Source organism: Rattus norvegicus, chromosome 15, assembly GCF_021556685.1.
Source record: "Rattus norvegicus strain SHRSP/BbbUtx chromosome 15, alternate assembly SHRSP_T2T, whole genome shotgun sequence".
Lineage (NCBI taxonomy): Eukaryota > Metazoa > Chordata > Mammalia > Rodentia > Muridae > Rattus > Rattus norvegicus.
Genome location: NC_141548.1, coordinates 59,647,954 through 59,659,796, shown reverse-complemented (window position 1 = coordinate 59,659,796; position 11,843 = coordinate 59,647,954). Strand labels below are relative to the sequence as shown.

Genomic DNA, 11,843 nt, shown 5'->3' with positions numbered 1-11,843 from the left:
CTTCACTGAGTCCTAAAATGATTCATTTGGGCTCTTTTCTACAGTCTGATAGGAGGGTTACGTTGGGATTATACCTGAGAAGACAGCAGGTATAATCTTATTTCAAAGACAGGATGAGGCAATCAGGATGTATTCGACAAGTGATGTTGATGGTTGATGGGCAAGCAAGATGGGCAGCAAAAGAAAGTTAGTGAAGCTTCTAGACTCTGGAGGACAGCAATGTTCCATTTCTTACTCATAAAATCTGCATGATTCATTAATAGTAAACTATACTCATCAAGAATGGATATTTAGCAAATCAAGGATAGGGAGGAAATGATGCAGATGTGGCAAAGGGTTGGTAATTGTTGAATGGCGAATTGGCCCATAAGGATTTACCGAGCTATTCCAGTTTTGTGCATGTTTGCAATTATTTATAACAAAACGGAAGCCTGGTAAAAATGAAAGATGCCTGTGGAGATCATTAAGGATGTACGAGGCTTCTATGAATTGGCAGGATTCGCTGTAGCAATACTGAGAACACAGGCATTTTGAAGAAATGGAGAGACACAAGGTGTTAACGGATGGAAAGACTCAATATTTCAGAGATGTCATCATCCCTCAGAAATAAACCAGGCATTATGAGACTCTGATGAAAATTGCAACAGCTTTTCTCAGAAGTAGGCAAGCAGCTTAACACTGATTGGAAAAAGGCTTTGAACAAAGTCTAGATGACTGATTCCTGTGAATGAGAGAGCAAGTACAAGTCTTTATACTGAAATTTACTGTATTACCATAATGTGTGTATGTGTGTATGTGTGTATGTGTGTGCACACACCTACATATTACAAATGTGCATATTTGGAGGACACAGAACCTTAGAATTTCATCTGAGACTCATGGAGACAGTAACAGAGTTCAGTTCTGACTGGAGGTATGGGACGTTATTTTCGCCTGATGGACTGAGCTGGTTTGGTGACCTGGGCATCCAGTTGGTGAGACAGTGGTAAGCAGTGATAGAATCCAGCATGTCCTGGTACCTGCTGGGCTCTGCGGGTTGTGAGGTCACTCCTGGGTGTACCCTTAACTCTGCTACTTCTTTCATAGGTCTCCCTAAATAAGTTGTCAAGAATACTGTGTATTCGAGGGTAGACATGGTGCTACCCAGGCTCAATTACAACCTGAAGCATTTATGTAGTCATGGACAGCCTCAAACTAACAGGGATCCACTTGCTTCTGCCTTGCAAATGTTGATATTAAAAGTGTGTACCACCTAATGTGTGTGTGTGTGTGTGTGTGTGTGTGTCTAGGAGCTCATTGGATTCAGCAATGAAAGGCACATACACACCTTAGCTTATTTTTGAAATGCTTTGGCTAACTCAATGACTGGGCACTCCTAAACCTTCCCCTGATACCCCAGGCCCAATCGAGGAAGTGGCCAGTGGCTACTCGCCCAGATCCTCACCTGGCTGGTTGGCTTTCTCTCCTGCAGCTCATGCATCCCATCCTTCTTCCTCGATTCATGGTGATCTCTCTGGGTCCTAGTCCACACAACTCTAAGGGTCCTGCCCCGTGTCCCTTTGCCTAGCCATTAGCTGCTGTAATCTTTGTTGCGCAATCAAACACCAATTGGAGACAAGAACCTTCAGCATTCAGACATGCAGATTCCTGATTGAATCAAAGCATTAGAACCAATCTCCAACATACATATACTACTCACTCCTGTCTATGGGTCTATAAAATTCTATTGTACTCATTGATCACAGTTTTGCTTACCTGTCCATCATTGGGATATTGGGAGGGCTTCTACTTCTTAGCTATTTTGAATACTGCTGCTGTGAGCATGTGTGTCTCAATATATTTTAGAGATGCTACTTTTGTGTATATATGTATATATATATATGTATAATTTGTATATATGAATAATATATATGGTAATTCTGTGTCATATATTTGTTTTGGCAAAAGTGTCATACTGTATTTCATGACATCTTTATAATTCTAACATTGCACAAGGATTCTATTTTCTTTACACCATTTCCAATACCTGCTATTATTAGCAATAATGAAGTATCAGCATGAAGTGATACTGTAGATTTAAAGATATTTAAAATCTTGGTGTGCCCGTGTGCACACACATTACTCAGCACTGGACACTACAATCCAGCTGGCCTGGGAGTTTACAGGGCTTCTCCTCCCTCTCTTGTGTGCTACAGCATCCCGCTTTCTGTGGCTTCTGTGGATCTGAACTCAGGCCCTTTTGTTGCATGGCAAACACTTTTACTTACTGAATCATCTCCCTGGTCCCATATTATAATTTTTATCTGCCTTTCCCTAGAGGCCAATGCTGTGGAGCAACTCTCAGTTTGTGGCTTCGCCATCTCTGAATATCTATGTGTTGTCGTGTGTGTGTGTGTGTGTGTGTGTGTGTGTGTGTGTGTGTGTGTGTGGTATTGGGGACTGAACTTACCAGGCCTTGTGTGTGCTGGCCAGGTACTTCATCACTCAGCAACATCTCCAGCCCTTTCAGTACCATTTTTGAAGAAAAAAAAATCTCTTCAATCTCTTTGCTCTTTTTTTTTTTTTGGTTGGATTATTTGATCTTTTTTTTTTTGTAAGTTTTAGGAGTCCGTGGCCATTCAGGATGTTGAGCTCTTATTGGTTATGCAATTCACGAATATGTTCTTCAGTTCTACAAAATGTCGTTTTTCTGCTGAACTCTGTGCTTTGACACAGGTCCATTTGTCTAATTTTGCTCTTGTTGGCATTGCATTTGGTCTTGTATTGGCAATGTCATTGCCAAATCTGGGGACATGAGACATTCCCCTTCATTATTCAAAGAGTTTTACAACTTTGAGTCCTGTCTTTCAGGCTTGGATCCATTTTGTGCTCATTTTCACCAGGTCTTCTGATGCTTGAAACACCTCATTCTTAGTTACAAGCTGCCTATTTTCTTATCTTCTACTTCATTAATCTCTGCCCCGATCTTTGTTATTTATTCCTTCTTTTAGTGATAAGCTTAGTTTGTTTTTCCTATTCTGTTTGCTTGAGGGGACAGTTGTAAGTTCTGGACCTTTGTTGTTTTTGAGTCATGTAGTTTATGTAGAAATTCCTCCTCAGCCTCTTGCTCGCCAGCTGTTTTTATACAGTGTTCTCTAATTTCAAATGAATTATTGACTTATTGGTAAAAAAACGTGCTGTTTAATTTCTACTAGGTTTGCATTTCCTTTGTTCTGTTGGCTCCTCATTTGTAGTTTCACTTTGCTGTGGTGAGAGACAACAGCCTGGGCATCACTGATGCTTTCAATGTGTTGAGACATGGTTTTTGGCTCTGTGTCATTTCATGGCAGGAGAGCCGAGTTGCTTTAGGATCTTGATACTAACATTGAGTTATAGCTGAAAGGTAATTGATGATATAAGTCATTTTGGTCACATCTTTATATCTGGGATGACAACCAACTTAAGTCACCTTAAGTTGTTTTTTCCTTTTTTTTTTTTTTTTAACTTTTTACTCAATGAAAATCACTTAAGAGGTTCACACACAAAACCACAGGTGAACTTTGTTGATCACTTCATGTGGCCACTTTCATCATAGATAAGAACATGGGGAGCCCTGCATATTTCAAAATACTGAGCCTGAGGAGTAAGGCTTGGCCATAGGCCTTGGGTTACAACATGCTTCAGGCCATGCACTGCCTGTTTTATCCCCCCAACAGAAGACTTTCGGAAGGTACCCTTGGCTATTCCCACATGCACATCCTGGAGTTCAGCACTTACTACAGGTTATTTTTCAGGTTTCACAGTGACAGGAATGACAGACTGAGGACTTCTCCTGCATCCTTTACCCCCTACACATATAGATGCAGAGCACCCGAGAGGCACATTTTTTGCAGTCAATCGACATCCAATAAGAAGCCACGTCCATAATATGTATTAGGATTCTCTCTTGGGTTGACATCCATAACTGCTATTGTGAGGTATGCAATTAGCTACATAACCACTTTTTTTTTTTTTTTGGTTCTTTTTTTTCGGAGCTGGGGACCGAACCCAGGGCCTTGCGCTTGCTAGGCAAGCGCTCTACCACTGAGCTAAATCCCCAACCCTTACATAACCACTTTTTAAACACACAGGTTGCAGTACTAAATGAACTCACGTTGCAATGGAACTGATCTCTGGGGCTTTTCATGCTGTGCAGGAATCATCTTCTGCCCCCTCCTCCAAGCACTCCTGTTTTTTTGTTTCTACTTGACTATTCTTTTTAAAATAGTTTTATTTATTCATGTATTTTATGTATATGAGTGTTTTGTCTGCTTGTACATCTGTACACCAGAAGGGTATTGAATCCCAGAGGAACACAGTAATAGATACGGTGAGAAAATCTTACATGATATATAAACAGGAGAAAGATTTGCAAGGTACTGTGAATTGGTGAATTACTCTTGAAAAGCTCAAATGAAATTGGTTTGCATAAAAGTAAGTTGTTGTGTAAAATTCAAGAAAAACTTCTGCTGTTTCAGGCCAGATCATTATTAGAATGGGTGATAGAATACTTTACAGATTATAATTCAGCAGTGGTATTTGTCTAACAATCTGTACTGCAAATAATATAAGGAAGATGAATTCTTCTTTAAGTCATGGAATTGTGTCTATATCATATGCAGTTTGCCTAAAAGGAATGACAAAAGGCGAAAACAAGGAAACTGATTTGCAATACAAAAGCAACTGAGGGTACAGGCTCCCTAATACAGGGAGTCTGTATACAGTTAATTATCCCCAAATCTGTATAAAACAGGATCTAGTATGCTCTCCCATTACGGTACAGCCTTGGCTATGTTGTAAGTAACCCAGGGTTAAACTGTGAAGAGATGGGGCCAAGATTCAATGTTCATAGTCCAAGCCTTCTACTGCCTTTTGTGGGCACAGTGTTAACCATGAGGAATGAAGTGTGTTCTTGCACCAGAGGCAAAGAACAAAGGATAGTGGGAAATAATTATATCTATGGCCATGAAGCCAGCTTTTCTTTTCTTAAAAGGAAGAAAAATTATTCATTTTAAGAGCAAAATTTATATGCAAATATACATTCTATAAAATATTTTGGAGAAGAAAATATTTTATAGGTACATTTAGGACTTGGGATTTCCCGTTTCTCTTCTCTTCAGATCCCATTTCAGATGCAGGTGTATGTTTAACCTTTTGTCCAGCACCTGCACTGTAATTGGTAATACACACACACACACACACACACACACACACACACACACGCCTCAGAAAAAATAATGTGCAAAGGCTAGAGTAACCTACCAAAGTCTACTTTCCTGAGCAGATTTCAACAGCTTAAAAGCATCACTGATTTCATAAGATGCATCTTGCAGAAGGTTTAGAGGGTCTAAAATCAGGCTGCCTGACTCTGAGGCCAGATCCCCCACTGCCTTGCTTACATGTGTGAGGACAAACTATCTAACCCTTGTAATCTCATGTCTTCACCAGCAACCCCGGGGATAAATAATAGCCATGAGCAATTGGACCTTCCTGTCTGTGGGTACTGCAGGGGTGAATTCGGCTAACTACATATCAAAAGCATGCAGTCAAAACAAGTGGGGTCTGTATGGAAAACTCAGGCTTCCTTGCCATCACCCCCTAACTGCTAGAGTAACTACTGACTTTGTGTTTGACATTACAAGTTGTCTAGAGAGGATGTAAGTGTGCCAGATAGCCTGTGTAGGTTATGCGCAAACACACCATGCCAGTTGCATTAGAACTTTGCTTTCTACAGATTTTGGTATCCATGGAGACTTTGGACATGATCTCAGCGGATACGACGGAGTGAGAGGACTAAATGAGTCAGGGTATGTCGGGCCCTCAGCACACTGCCTGGAACACAGTGCTCCCTGGTTCACCCAATGACTCAGTCAGCACTGTGGAGAGCCATGGAGAATGATTTCCAGGCACTGAAACATAACCATGTCTGCCAGGATGGGTTCTGCTTTGGGCTTGTGATTTCTGCTTTCTTCTCTTCCCATCTCAGAATGGGGATGGTATGACTGTTACCTGTCTCCTGTCCCATGTTTGTATGTTGGGAGCAGATAACTTGTTTCTTCCACTGTCTGGATCCACATAGGAGAAAGGATTGCATGTGGTGCCTGAGAATCACAGGGGCTCCTGAGTGAACTGGGGTGAACAGAACATGGAAATCTCAGGGCTTAGGTCCCTACTGTTAGTTTGCTCTCTTGTGGCTATGTCATGAAGAGAATTTATAGATAAAATTACCATTGCTATCAAAACAACCCTGAGATTTCACCTCACACCAGTGAGAATGGCTAAGATCAAAAACTCAGGTGACAGCAGATGCTGGCGAGGATTCGGAGAAAGAGGAACACTCCTCCATTGTTGGTGGGATTGCAGACTGGTACAACCTTTCTGGAAATCAGTCTGGAGGTTCCTCAGAAAATTGGACATTGAACTGCCTGAGGATCCAGCTATACCTCTCTTGGGCATATACCCAAAAGATGCCCCAACATATAAAAAAGACACGTGCTCCACTATGTTCATCGCAGCCTTATTTATAATAGCCAGAAGCTGGAAAGAACCCAGATGCCCTTCAACAGAGGAATGGATACAGAAAATGTGGTACATCTACACAATGGATTATTACTCAGCTATCAAAAACAATGACTTTATGAAATTCATAGGCAAATGGTTGGAACTGGAAAATATCATCCTGAGTGAGCTAACCCAATCACAGAAAGACACACATGGTATGCACTCATTGATAAGTGGCTATTAGCCCAAATGCTTGAATTACCCTAGATGCCTAGAACAAATGAAACTCAAGATGGATGATCAAAATGTGAATGCTTCACTCCTTCTTTAAAAGGGGAACAAGAATACCCTTGGCAGGGAAGAGAGAGGCAAAGATTAAAACAGAGACTGAAGGAACACCCATTCAGAGCCTGCCCCACATGTGGCCCATACATATACAGCCACCCAATTAGACAAATGGATGAAGCAGAGAAGTGCAGGCCGACAGGAGCCGGATGTAGATCGCTCCTGAGAGACACAGCCAGAATACAGCAAATACAGAGGTGAATGCCAGCAGCAAACCACTGATTTGAGAATAGGACCCCCGTTGAAGGAATCAGAGAAAGAACTGGAAGAGCTTGAAGGGGCTCGAGACCCCTTATGTACAACAATGCCAAGCAACCAGAGCTTCCAGGGACTAAGCCACTACCTAAAGACTATACATGGACTGACCCTGGACTCTGACCCCATAGGTAGCAATGAATATCCTAGTAAGAGCATCAGTGGAAGGGGAAGCCCTGGGTCCTGCTAAGACTGAACCCCCAGTGAACTAGACTGTTGGGGGGGGCGACAATGGGGGGAGGGTTGGGAGGGGGAGGGGGATGTTTGCCCCGAAACCGGGAAAGGGAATAACTCTCGAAATGTATATAAGAAATACTCAAGTTAATAAAAAAATTACCATTGCTAATCAGCTGACTGAAAGGAGAACAAACTCACGGATCATCAAGGTAGACCAGAGGTAACCACAGAGCCCCCATAGAAAGGGGGGCAGAAAAAGTCAGAAAGAGTCAAGTAGGGGAAGGTCTCAGTCAACCACTGCAGACTTAGAGATAAGAAGGGACCATATGGGAACCATGAAAAGGGAATAGCTTTTTCCAGCAATACAAATGAAGCAGAACTTGACTCTCCTTAGACCCACCAGATAAGAACCCAAACAAATGGTACCCTTACTTTGGCTGTGTGAGACCTCAAGCAGAATACTCAGCCTAGTTCACAGGGCGTTTGAACTACAGTACTGTGAACTGATTAATGAGTCTTGTTTGAACTGATGAGTCTCAGATAGTTTGTTATGACAGTACTAGAAAGCCAACAGATCTGGTACTATTAAAAGACCAGAGGCACCACAGGATGTGAGGATCTGAGGAAGCCCCAAGTTAGTGCAAAAAAAAGCAGATGAAGTCTTAGGGAAGGTGTACTATTAGACATGGGTGCAGCCATGACACGTTCTCCAATGCCTCAGACCATGGGAATAACAATGGTGATGTTCAGAGGAAAATGATAGTTTCCCCTTCCTCCAGGTATAAGTGTTTACTGATTGATTTGTGTGTGCAAACACAACCAACCACAGCCTCCTCCTCACAGATGACTGCGACCTGGGACTACTAACCTACAGAGCCTTCCTACTGATGTGAGCTAATTTCTCTTTGATGGTGCTATACATAATCAATAAATAATTACATAGTTGGTGCGGCTCCATCAGAGCAAGCACAAACCACCAATACTACCTTTTTTCTGCATGCATCTGTATGTTTGTCTTTTCATCCATCCCTCATTAACCCAGTTGAGTTAATACCCAAATCATGCAGGACACAGCCACAGGGGACAAAATGGGACCACAGAGAGGATATAGAGCTTAGAACTTGCAGACTTTTCCTTGGTCTGGAAAAAATTCACTTTCACGTATGCCTTCTGCCCTCACCCCCAGCAGTATGACTTTCGGGAAATGGACTGACCATTGCTTAAGTGGCTTGTGAAATATCACTTTGTAGTTTATATTTCCAACAAGTTGAGTAAGTATGGTTGTGTGTAGTTTACCCCCTAAGGGTGCTTCCCCTGGCCTCCCAAAGCTGGGAACACCATTAGTGTTTGGCAATTGTGGGGCAACCAGCAATGTTCTCCTCTTGGTATCCTATAACCATGGCTGGGGCTGCCCATAAGGAAGGAGTGTGGCCACTGCCAATAAGCTCAGTCTTTAAGCAAGCATCAAGAACCTGGGTTTGGCTCTGAGGGCCCTGTAAGGGGACCCTACAACCAGTTACACCCCAGAAGCAAGGATATGAGAATATTCTTTAGGAAGATGAGCCACAAGAAGCATAGGGCATCTGGGAAAAACATACACACACACACACACATACACACACACACATGCACACACACATGCACACACATACATATACACACATACACATGCACACACACATACATACACACACATACACATGCACACACATATACATACACACACATAAACATGCACACATACATACATACACACACATAGATACACACACATACATACATACACACATGCACACACATACATACATACACACATACACTTGCACACATACATACATACATACACACATGCACACACATACATACATACACACATACACATGAACACATACTACATACATACACACACATACACACATGCACACACACATACATACATACACACACATGCACACACACATATACACACATGCACACACACATGCACACACACATACACATGCACACACACATACATACATACATACACACATACATACACACACATGCACACACACATACATACATACATACACACACTCACACATACACACACACATACATATGCACACACACACATACATACACACTCACACACACTCACATATTTTCATGAAGACACTGTTGAGAACCAATTAAACAAATGCCAGCCTTTTCTGTGTATCTAGAGCAGTTTCTGCTATTTTGGTCCCTGTAATTGAGAGTAAAAATAATCTCCGCTGCCCATGAAAAACAGCCACCAGTTACTCTAGTTTTAAATGATGCAGAAAACCGGGAGGTGATGTGTGAGCCGGCCTTCTAGGAACAGCAGCTGGACAGATCTTATTTCGATGCTTGCACCACACAGTTGAGGACTCTTAGTGAAGTAAAGTACCACTTGCCTGCAGGATATGGGGTGCGCCTGGCCTGGGTGGGGGAGAGGGAGGCCGAGGCCCATAGTACCCTACCATCAGGAATGGATCTTAATACTTGGATCTATATTATGAATGTGGGCCAGTTAATGATGTTCAGATCTTAACTTCTTGCTGAAAAACATCCAGAGTAAGGGCAGTGAACATAGCCCTCCCCCCCCGCCCCCCACCACACACACACAACCAAAGCAGCAGCGGCAGCCGCAACAACAACAACAACAAAACAAGCCAGGCTGAGCCAAGGGGAGGGAGAAGCGGAGAGGCTAGGCAGTAAGTCCTTAGGCCAGCTGTGAAACGGTTCCTTTGGTCACCTGACAACCTGCCCACTTTTCCCTTACTGGTGGCTTTGGCACGAAACATGCCACGTGCATAGAGGCAGCTCCAGATTCTGAGGAGCCAGCGCCTCAGCGCTGTTGGCGTCCCTCTGTGAGGAGAGAAGACCAAAGAATCCACACTGGCAAATTCTATAACAATGAATGACCTTGATTGGATAGAATCAGATCCACGCTGAGCACAGGAGAGCCCCAAACTTTAACCCACAAACCTTCTAGTATCTTACTTTCCAGGACTCCAAGACCATAAAATTGGGCTGCCCACATTCAGGTCAGTTCTTTCTTCCTAAGTTAAACCTAAACCCGGATGAATATCCCAGTGATGACAAATCCTCTCCAGTTGATCATGAATACACACACACACACACACACACACACACACACACACACACACACACACACACGTGTATATATTCATTCCATAGAAAGAAGGGCACATCGGTAGAAGGCAAGAGCACTCAGAAGTGCTGATTTGCTTGGGTGACCGAGCTCCAGTGGCAGTTTGGAGCAGGGGGATCTTCTAATGGCAGCAAGGGGCTATCAAACATCCACTTGGAAATGATTGCCCTTTGTACTTGGCTTTTAAGAGATGACGCTAGACAACCACACCCTATCAGCATCAGCATTTAGACCCCCTGTCTCTGTCAGAGATGCTGTGATTGGGCTGTGGAGTCTCCTCTTAAGATGCTCCTTCCTGGTTTCTGTGCCAGGAAAGTAAAGGACAGGACACTTATCCCCACCGCTCAACATGATTCTATAAGCCAATAGTGCGGAAAGCCTATTCTGAGAAACTGAAGCCAGGAGGCAGACTCCAGACTGGTTGGCGTATAGGACGCCAGGCGTTACTTACCCTCTGAACAACTTGGTCTTCTCTTCAGTTCATCTGTGGAACAGCACAGTTGCCTTTAGGTCTATTTTTATAACACATTCAGGTGCTTTGGTCGCTTTCTTTTTCTCCCGGGGAGGCAACAGGGGCCCCATTTTCTATAGATGCAAAAGTAGACTTTGAGAAGGAGGGAGGGAGGGAGGGAGGGAGGGAGGGAGGGAGGGAGGGAGGGAGGGAGAGAGAGAGAGAGAGAGAGAGAGAGAGAGAGAGAGAGAGAGAGAGAGAGCTAAGCACTGGTACCCATCTGTCTATGTTCCAAACTTCAGATAGAGTGAGTCCAGTAGCCTTGCATTCCTGTCACTGTGCCCTCACAGAATGGGCTGTATTCCTTTTACACTGTGAGCCTAGGAAACCCTCGCTTCCTGAAGTTGCCGTTGTTCAATATTTTGCTACAGTGAACGCAGAACGGGGCCTAACTTGCCAGGTGTGTGTGTGGTTGTGCACCTGAAAGGATGTGTGTAGAGAGGAGTCTAGATTTTCGATTTCTTTGAAAAACACAGCAATCTTACAAGAACTCCTTTTTGTTTTAATACCAGGTGTAGGGATACGGAGCTGCTTCAGACTGGCGGGAGCAGCTGACTCTGTTTTGCCTCTTGCTCTAGCAGAGGAGTGGATTTTCCAGCTGCAGATAGTTTTTGCAATTGTGTAAAGTTCAGAATTCTGGGTTCTTCTCGGAGACTGTGGTTGGTAGTCATGGGTGTGGGGCTTGTTTGCAGTTTGTTAGTAGCTGTGCTCAAAGAAGAAACAAAAAGAAAGAAACTATATTCAAGGATCCCTCTCTCCCCTTTATCAATCTTTCTCTCCTATGTAGTGATAGGGGCTGAAACCCGGGGCACAAAGAAGAAGAATCCACAAAGTAGCAAAGGCCAGCTACAAACA

General features: G+C 43.2%; 1 long non-coding RNA gene across 1 annotated transcript; it reads right to left on the bottom strand.

Annotated features, from left to right (window-relative positions):
* Nucleotides 1–2,593: 2,593 nt before the first annotated feature.
* Nucleotides 2,594–11,364, bottom strand: LOC148001066 (uncharacterized). The gene is made up of 3 exons (XR_015638359.1): nt 11,205–11,364; nt 10,929–11,062; nt 2,594–3,375 (listed from the first exon to the last, which is right to left on the bottom strand). It is a non-coding gene; the product is annotated as an uncharacterized LOC148001066 (long non-coding RNA).
* Nucleotides 11,365–11,843: the final 479 nt, after the last annotated feature.